This window comes from Belonocnema kinseyi, chromosome 2, assembly GCF_010883055.1.
Source record: "Belonocnema kinseyi isolate 2016_QV_RU_SX_M_011 chromosome 2, B_treatae_v1, whole genome shotgun sequence".
Taxonomy (NCBI): Eukaryota; Metazoa; Arthropoda; class Insecta; order Hymenoptera; family Cynipidae; genus Belonocnema; species Belonocnema kinseyi.
Genome location: NC_046658.1, coordinates 91568845 through 91578783, shown reverse-complemented (window position 1 = coordinate 91578783; position 9939 = coordinate 91568845). Strand labels below are relative to the sequence as shown.

At 26.4% G+C, this 9939-nt stretch overlaps 1 protein-coding gene across 4 annotated transcripts in view; it reads right to left on the bottom strand.

The window, feature by feature from the left end:
* LOC117168452 (complexin) overlaps nucleotides 1-9939 on the bottom strand; it is a 792783-nt gene that overhangs the window by 108254 nt on the left and 674590 nt on the right. The gene's annotated exons all lie outside the window — the stretch shown is intronic.

The window sequence follows — 9939 nt, the reverse complement described above, 5'->3', positions numbered from 1 at the left end:
TATTGCATTCAGAGATGTAGATTCAAGAGTGAGTCGTTTTAAACCAAATGCACCGCTTAGTCCCAGTTAACGGTAATGCACATATATGGATCAGCTAGGAATATCCTGCAATATTCAAGTAATAAGGTTACGTCAAACGCGTATAAATTTAGATGATCAAATGTGAATTTTGCCACCACGAGTCTATGGGGTTTGACCACTCTGACCGCTGGACGGTTGGAGATAACAAGGGACTTGAGCTTTGGAACTTTGGTGCCAGGCTTTACTGGGTCTCGATGTCGGATTTACAGTTTCAAAGTTTGCTAACCTTCCGAGAATTTCCCTTCGCTTTCTCACAATCGAGTATGTGCTAACTCAGACGTTGATTCAAATACCTATAAATAGATTTTACTGTTACTAATAACAGGGATCGGACTGTAACCTGGAATTAGAAACCGCGGATTTACGATATTCCTGGAATTGGTGGCCTTCACATTAGAAAGATAAGGGTAGCGCGGAACCGAAAGAGAGGTAATGGTAGGTGTAGGTGACAAATATCATGAGGGGGACACTCTCGACGCGTTAGTTGCATGAAGTTGCGTCATACGTCCAAATCCAACAGAAATCGTTCGTGCGGCTCTGCCTGTTTACTTTTGGATTCCCTGAACTTAAGATCAAGGCCACTGCAGGCCTTGTCCGAAACTATTCTTCATTACAGGTATCAGTATGATATTAATAGTGGATGCTTAAATAATTTTTTTGAATGAAATAAAATTTATGTCAGTATTTTTCCACTAAAAGAATATCATATATTCGTTTAAGAACCCTAAAAATCTTTCCATATTCTCTGAAATTAATGAAAACTCGTCAGTCTTTTTGAATCCCATAACATCTTTAACATTTCTTGAAGTCTTATAATTTCCTTTAAAATCGAATAAATCCCTTAAATCTTTTAAAACCATTGAAATGCTTAAAAATATTTAAAATTCTTTGAAGTTCTTTTAGGGTTTTTTTTTACATCGCAAAATTATATAGAAATACATTAATAACGCTTAAAATCTTTTAGTAGCTTTGATATCCTGAATAACTTTTTTGAATTATTTGAAATTTTCTTAAATCGTAAAAAATGGTATCAAATCATCGAAAAATTATTAAATATCGTCAATTCTTTAAAATCTTAAAAGCATACCCTAAATCCAGCAAAATTTTTTGATATCGTTTGAAATAATTATATCACTTAAATATTGTTAAATCTATATTAATCTCACAAAAATGGAGTAAAATTCCTTAAATATCCTGAAATACGTAATACCTTTCTGATATTAGAATCCTCTGAGACACCATAAAACTCCATGAAATGCGTAGAAATTCCTTAAAAATTAAGTCTTACAAAAATTGTTAAAAATTTGGTTTCGTCTGAAATCAGATGAAAATTCCATAAATCTTCTCAAATCCTTTTAAATCTTTGAAAATATCTGAAATCCCCTCAGAATAATTTAAATGACTATAAAAGTTTTGAAACCCTACAAATATTCAAAATTTAAGCCTTTAGAAACATCGTGTGTTAAAAAGTTATCATTATTCAGAGTTTTATATTGAATCATAAAATTATGGTTAAAATCAAATGCAATTACTCATAATTTCAATCTCAGTTAATGCAATTTACATTTTAATCTCAGATCAATTCCATTTTGATTTAATGTAAGTTAAATTGCATGACAATTTCTTTTTAATTAAGTTAAATTTTAATATAAATCTACATTAATTTGATTTAAAATTTTTAAAGCTTAGAACTAATGTTTTTTCATAATAACTAATTTTTCAAAGAACAATTAAAAATTAAAAATCTTGTAAATATAAATCATCTTTTCAAATGAACGGAAAACGGAAAATGTAAGCTGAATCACTGAAACTGTCCTGTTTTTGAGTTTTAGATAAATCAATGAAAAACAATGTGAGAATTGAAAAATGCAAAAAATACTCTTAAAATAGAAATCGTTTGAAATTAGAATTAATTTGCGAAAATTTGCAGTGTATAATTTGTGGCAATAATAAGGTCAAACATAAAAGTACGATTAAGTAAAAGATTAGTCTGAGTCGTAATTTGTATCCAAAACAAATAAAAGATAACAAATTTAAATATATTCCTATGTAAGGAGAGAGATCAGGAAAGTTAATAGTTTTTGTATAAAGATTGTTAGAAATATTCCAATTTAAAATTTTCCATTTTGTATTGCGTACTTTATGATAAAAAAATTTCACGTGAATTTCGATTTGGAATAAGACAGGCACAATGTCATCATCAGAGCCTTCAATTTAAATTGTCGAACGTGACTCGTTTGTTCAGGTAAGCAGAAATGTAGAAAACTGTTTATTCAGCAAAAATAAAGTTGTTTTGTTCACTGACTTTATTGCGACGCAGTGAATTTTTGCATTTGCATAAAATACTGCTTTCTCACCATATCTCGAATATTTGAGATAACAATCCTTTCCACAAATATTAAATTTCTTGATAACAATTTATTACTTAACCGCAGGAACTGATTTCCAGCGAGTTTTAAAAACTAAAAGTAATGCTTGAAAACCTGAATTTTCATGCTTTTTGAATTTATGATCCCTGAATATAATAAAAAATCTGAAATTGCATCTCACGTAATGTATGATTCATGTATCTCGTTGAAAAGTATCTAGTGACATGGTTACTAGTTTTGCTTGCGATTTGAAACCTGATATCCCTTTTCCGTGGAAAATGATGATTTGTGGCGACTTTTGGGGACAGTGTTCAGTTTTATTCGAGGATTACATATACATCATAAGAATGTCGAAGCTCGGATCTGAGCGTGCTAACCCATGAAAAAGGTAGGAATATATTAGGGGAATATGATTTATTTTTCTCATAAATTATATATAAATTGTCATATCTTCGAACTGCATCGATATATAACTTTACGTTTAAAATAGGACTTTCAAAAAGATCTATAAAATTTATTAATTACATGTGTTTATTCTTATTATTATTATTTGATGGGTGTTAGTACAGAAATAGACAACCAAGAAAGTTTAAAATTTTCAGGAAAACGAAAAAACTTTCTGTAAAATCGAAATCACAAATTTTTTACCATTTTAAGGGGCGCTGACCACTAAATGAAACAGGATTGGCTGCGGATTGCCTTAAAAATAGTATCTAGTGATTAAAACCTGACTATTGATTTTGAAAACATGATCCAAATTTAGGAATTTTCATTTAAATATAAGTCTTTAAAATTCGAGAGTAAGAAATTCGAGAGTAAGAATTTTTATTTAATCTTTTTTAAAATAAAAGAAGTTTTAATTGTAAACCTTCAGAACTGAAGAACTTTAAATTAAAGTCGTGAATATTTTTGATTTTTCAATATAATAGATCTCGAATATATAGAATATTCATTTGTAAATTTTTTATATTGAAGAGTTCTTAAATGTAAAACTTTAAAACTGAACTGTTGAACAAAATCAAATACAAGAACATATTAAATTATACAGATTAAAATTTAAAAAATATTTATCATTATATTTTTTCAAAATTTAATGATTTTAAAAATTAAACATTTTAAACATTAGCCGATTATAATTAAAATTATATGAAATGTAGCTTTTGTAATTATTTGTAAATTTAGGATTGTTCAATAAAACAAACTTTATATTACTTCGAATTATTGCATTTTTAAAAATTTTCAGTTGGGCCATCTACATAAAAAAGTGTAACAAGCTCGCGTTGCGCTCTATTTCTCCTAGTTTATAATAATTTTAAAGACGTTTTTCGTTAAAAATGTACAGAAATTATTTAGTTTATTAAACAAAAAACGTTAAAAATACATTCTTAAAGAGAATGAAAGGCGTATATTGCAAAAAATGTAGAAGCACGTGAATGAAAAGAAACTTTGTGTAAATATTAGTAAAAGGAAAACAGCAGTTTCTACTATATACGTTTTTTAACATTCGGGAGTAGCAGTCAATTTTCAATGTAAATATTTCGCCTTGACGTGCATGCACAAAAGTTTGCTCATTTCTTGTGTCATCCCTTCTATGTTGTATGACTTGAACGTCTTTTTTCTAAGACACACAACAAATTCAGGAAACTGAGGAAACACAAGAATCAAAATCACGTAACTGATGTAATAAAAGCAAGAATACCCGGTAATATTAGAAAAATTCTATGTGCAATTATTTTTCTTCTTTTACGCTCTCCAAATATGGTGTTCACGATATGCATAGAGATGGAAAATTCTGATTTGAGAAACTTAATTGAAAGTGATACAAAATGCAAGCAACATTTATCCAAGCTTAGAATTTTGTGAGAATTACAGACATAATTTCGTTTAAAAGAAAATATGCGATAAAGATTTTGACGAGATTCTAAAAACTGAAGATTTTTTTATTTAATGTACTCAAAACTGCTATGCAAATTAAAGAATTTAAAGTAGAATTCTTTTGCAATTTGAAACTTCGAAATTTGAAGCTTAAAGATTTTTAATTAAGACGCTGAATAATTTATATGTATCAATTGAAAGCTGTTAACACTTTTAAATAAAATTTTTTTTAATTAAATCGCATTACACAGAAAAACTTTTTATTTTAAATTCGGATAAATTGAACAGTTAATAGATTTATTGTTAAAAATCATAATTTCTTAATTTATATCAACTTGAATTATTGAAAAATTAAAGATAAAATATATCCCTCTTCCAATTTAGTAAAAACTTTCAAAATCAAATGTTTCCAACTTTCGCCCAAACATTAAAAATATCAAATTTGCTCCCCATCCACTCCATACAATTTTTTTTTTAAATTGGCCATTTGCAATTCAGAAAAAATATAATCAATTAAATGCTGGCTCTTCAAACTCAATAACAATGTTCAAAACAGAAGAATTGCCTCTTCCACTTTAGAAAAACTATCCCTTTTAACCCAATAAAAATCTTAAGAATAAAAGAATGTACTTCCATTTCAAAGAAAATTAAAAACTAAAATTTCCTCTTTTCCAACATAAGAAAAATGCTAAAAAAGGTCGCTTACAATTCAATACAAAATTTTGAATTAAAATATCCTCTCTTCCGAGTCAATAAAAATATTTAGAATGAAAAAGTTCGTTTTCCAATTCAATAAAAATCAAAAAACAAAATTGCCTTGCTTCCAACTTGGTTAAAATATTGAAAAATGAAGAAATGTTCCTTTTCCAATTCAGAATAAATTTAAAATTGAATTTTCCTATATTCAAAAGCATTGAAAATGTTACAAATACCAAATTTGCATGCCTTCAACTAAATAAAAATGTAACACATAAAAAACTCCCTTCTCTAATTTGGAATAAAGTTAAATGCGAAAATCGTTTCCCTTCCATTTAATATTAGAATTGTGAAATTAAAACGTTTTCTAAATAATACAAATAATCTAAGTTGAATTATTTTGCTTTCAGGTATACTTCAAAAAATAATTGTTCAATTGTTACTTGTACATCAAAATACAATATTTTCACTTAAAAATTTAACATTTTTAAAATGTCACAATTGAAAATCTAATGATGTAAACTTAAAAGTTCTTTGCATTCTAAAACATACAAAATAAATATAATTATGGAGATAGTAAATTTTAGACATTTAAAATTACCGAAATAAATAAAAGTACAGAAAATATTTATTAAAGAATATGACAGGATCTAAAAGTGAAAACTTCTTCTCTTGATCTCTAAAGATATTCCTTGTATCATGAAAATCTGCTAGGTTCATGAAAGTTGATTTCTTTTGTTCAAGGAGATTTTCTTGTGACAGAAAAAAATTAATATTCTTTCTCTGTTAAAATAAAATTTTATTGCATATCATGCATATAGCATATTGCATACATTAAAAAATTTTAAAATCTTCTAAATATTGAAATTTTTTAAACAAATTCAAAATTTGAAACTTAAGTACTTTAGAATTGTGAAATTTCACTTAATTTAAGTTTTATTTTTGTTTTGGTCCTTTAAAATTTCGAAAATTTTCTGTTTCCGTAATTATATTTTCCGTATTTTTTAAATTTAGCATATTTATTTTCGGCTAAATTGTTCCATTCTTATACAATTAAGGATTAAAATGACACAGTTGAAAAAAGACTTACGAATAACGCTTGTCAAGTTGACTATAATTTAGAAAAGTAAAACTTAAATTAAACATTTACAAAAAATGTTGAAACCGAAATTATTTTAAATTGCATTATATCACGTGATCTGAAATTCGTGATAGTTTAAGTGAATGAAAAACATATTTTATACCAAATTTGTGAAATTCTCGGTAATAAAATAAATTGACTGTCATTTCCCGGGCTTTCCCGGTTATTTCCGGGTTTCCCAGTCCAGTGGCCACCCTCATAAATTCAAAAGTTAAAAATAAAAGTTAATAGCGCAGAAATTTTAGTTCTCAAGTCAGTACCAATTTTTTAAGTTTTTTTTTTCAGTTGTAAATTGAAGTGGTTAGACGTCCTTCCACCTTTCCCTTGATAGAATATATTTTTTCGGTAAGTATGTCAGGGTCGCGAAACGTGAATAGGGAAAAGGGTGTTAGATGTTTTACTGCAGCCAAAGGGTTTATAGTGGCTACAGTTGCCTGAGGGAAAGTTGGCAAAGGGTGGCACGACCTACCCCTCAGTCATACACTGACAGTCACTCATACTTATGCAACTACACATATACGAGGAACTTCAGAGGTTGCGTTTCTCTCAAGTAACGTTTATTATTTATCACGTTCCTTTGATGTACGATACACGAAATCTAATAGTGTTTACAACACGAATTACGTACTTCTCATGCAACATATGAACATAGCACATCTATTTTCGATTCTACACACCACACATATTACGAACTCAATTAGCTACGATCTTTACTGCTTCAATTTTTAGACTTTATAACAACAGTAAGAAACCTTAGCTTGAATAATTTTTTTTAAAAAGAAAGTGTCAGAAGAAGTTTTTTTTTCAACGAGTTTAGTGATGATATGATTGATTATGAAATGATGATTATGTGTTTCAGTAAATGAGGCTAAAATGTTGATTAAGAGGAAGTTTAAATACGAAAATTTTGGATAATCTTATATTGCGAAATAAATTTTCGAAGAAAGCTTATTGTTCCTTAAGAATAATCGTTCTCATAGTAACAGAATATTGCCTGATAATTAGGGTGATTGAAAAAATATATTTTCAATATCTTAAGTCATAACTTTTCAGATAATAAATTTTTCCGAAAAAATCACGAAATCCTATATTTAATTTTTGTCTCCTTTTATTAAATAATTGTTATTTTTATTTTCTGAATGTCTCAAAAATTCATGCATCAAATTATATATATAAAATATTATCGCCTTTGTTATCGCTATCATCATAAATAATCTAATTAAAATTTTTTAACTAATTTTTGTGGACAATAATAAATTTTTCTTACTTTTTTACATTTTTATATAATAAATCACTTTTTAAATTTCAAATAGCGTATTTGTTAATTGGAAATCCAAACTTCAAATTCGAATAAAAGAATGTGAAAGATGTAGGATAAAATTATTATGTTCCTTTAAAAAAGTTTAAACATTTTCATTTAATTATGTACAATGATGGCAGTATAAAAATTGATTACGTTATATGTATATAATTTAATGCATGCATTTTCAAGACACTGAGGAAATAAAGACAACGATAAAATGTATAAAAGAAGGCAGAAATTAAACAGGGGGCCTTCAAATTATACATCATTTTTTAAAATTTGTTAACTAAAAATGTACAACTTAGATTAGTGCATGTGTTTAGATTCAAAAATAATGTGTTTAACCTTATAAAATGAATCACTCTTCTGCTCATGAACATTAATTAAATAAATTAGTTCATTATTATATATAAATAATATATTTATTTAGCAGATACGAAAAATAACTATACTTAAATTTTGAATCATCTCAAATCACAATGTGTATTTGTGTCAAAGTGCAGAGAGCAGGAAAATAAAAAATAGGAGGATATCATGACAAGCCTAATCTTGGGATTTCCACTTATAATATCTTTTTTAGATTCAATGTTGTCAACAAAAAACTAAAAAAAAAAGATTAACATTTAATAATTAATTATTCTAACTTTTAAAAAATGATACTTTTTGCCTGTCTCTGCCTGCTAGAATTATTTTTATTCTTAACTAATAATTTCTTGAATTTGTATTTTTTTATTCATTTTAACTGGAATAATAAATTATGGCAGAAAAAAAACATCTGTCTTGCTATTTTATCATTTTCTGGAGTAAACAAACGTGCGAAATATGTATGCGACAATTTATTTATAATTTTTTGTCATTGAATACAATTTTTAAAAATTTTCTGATAGAAAAATAAAGAGGAAAAAAATTTTTATATTGTAAAAGGTTTGTCCAAGTTTAAGGCTGTGATTTCAAAATTATACGTGATCATTTTAGGTAAAGGAAAAACTAATTTAATTAAATAAAACTCAGGTAAGAAGAATGTATAGAATCCTTATAGAAAAATATTTAATTGTTTTAAACAAAACATAATTTCAGCATAGATAGATTTGAATATTTCTTTATTGAATTCAATAATAATTAATTTGATTTAGTCAAGGGCGTTGGAAAATAATTCTGTCTGATGTAAAAAATAGCTTTCTGACAAGTAAAATTGATTGAAAATAAGTTTGCTCTTTTGTATGTTGATTTAATAAATCAAGAAGTTTGTTTTATAAATAACAAAATACATTTAATTTAAAAAAAATTTCAACCAATTCTTCTTTATTGATATTTATACCTTTACTAAAATTAAAGACGTTCTTTTTTTATACTTGAAAACAATGTATGATGTAAACGAATCCATTCCAAGAGACTGATTTTTTTTAAGTTAAATATTTTTCTACCGGTCAATGTTAGAGATTTTAGCGAGATGGACTACACCAGTTTTTAACTTTGATAAGAATTGCTGACGAAATTACATAATTTTTAATATTACACTAGTCATTTCAATTTATTTTTTATGTTTTCTCTAATGTAAATCATCGTTATAAATAAATAATATTAAAAATAATATATATATATATATATAATAAATAATATTTAAAAGCTACAAAAACGGTTATTTTTAAATTTATGCAATCTGAACGATTGTTCCAAATATTTTTTATATAGAAAGATATATCCATAGTCTATAAAAAAACTCTTTTCTTTGGAAAAGTCATGAAATCTGAATAATTAAAAATGTATCTCCTCATAAAAAAATTTAAAATAAAGTTTGGAAATTTTGTTAAAAAAAATCATTTAAATTATAGATTGACAATTTATAATAGTGAAAAACTGGAGCAATTCATCGTTTTTATGTCCCTTAAACTAAATTTAACAGAAATCTGTATTATAAAGATATGTAATAGACAAGGAAAGTGTACAACCAATTTTTTTCACATAATCAAAGTCAGTTTGCAAAAATGCATATTAGAGTGTATCATGAAATACTAGTTTTTGGATAGTCTAAATATATGCTATATTCTTTTAGAAATTTTATTTTTATCGTACCGAAATAATTTCTATTCTTTAGAATTGAAAACAAATTGTTCGTGGATCGCAAAACTTTTTTCTGTGATGTTAATTCCACATTTATACGTTTTTTCTTCTAAAATTTAATTTTATCCTTGCAAATTATACTATTTCTTTGAAAATAAGTTTAACGTTCTATTAGTCATCTACTTGATACTTTATAAAATGACGAAAAGAATAACAAGAAAGATATTTTTTAGGCCATTTACCTTCATTCAAAAATTATGGAGGAAAAGTATTTACATAGAATAAAAGAAATTTGACTACTACACTCAAAACAATGTCTGATTTAATTAATCAGAATTCTGGTCAAATATGCCCGTACTATTTTTTCTGAATAAATTACCAGAAATTTTTATTTAAAAACCCAGAATTCTGAT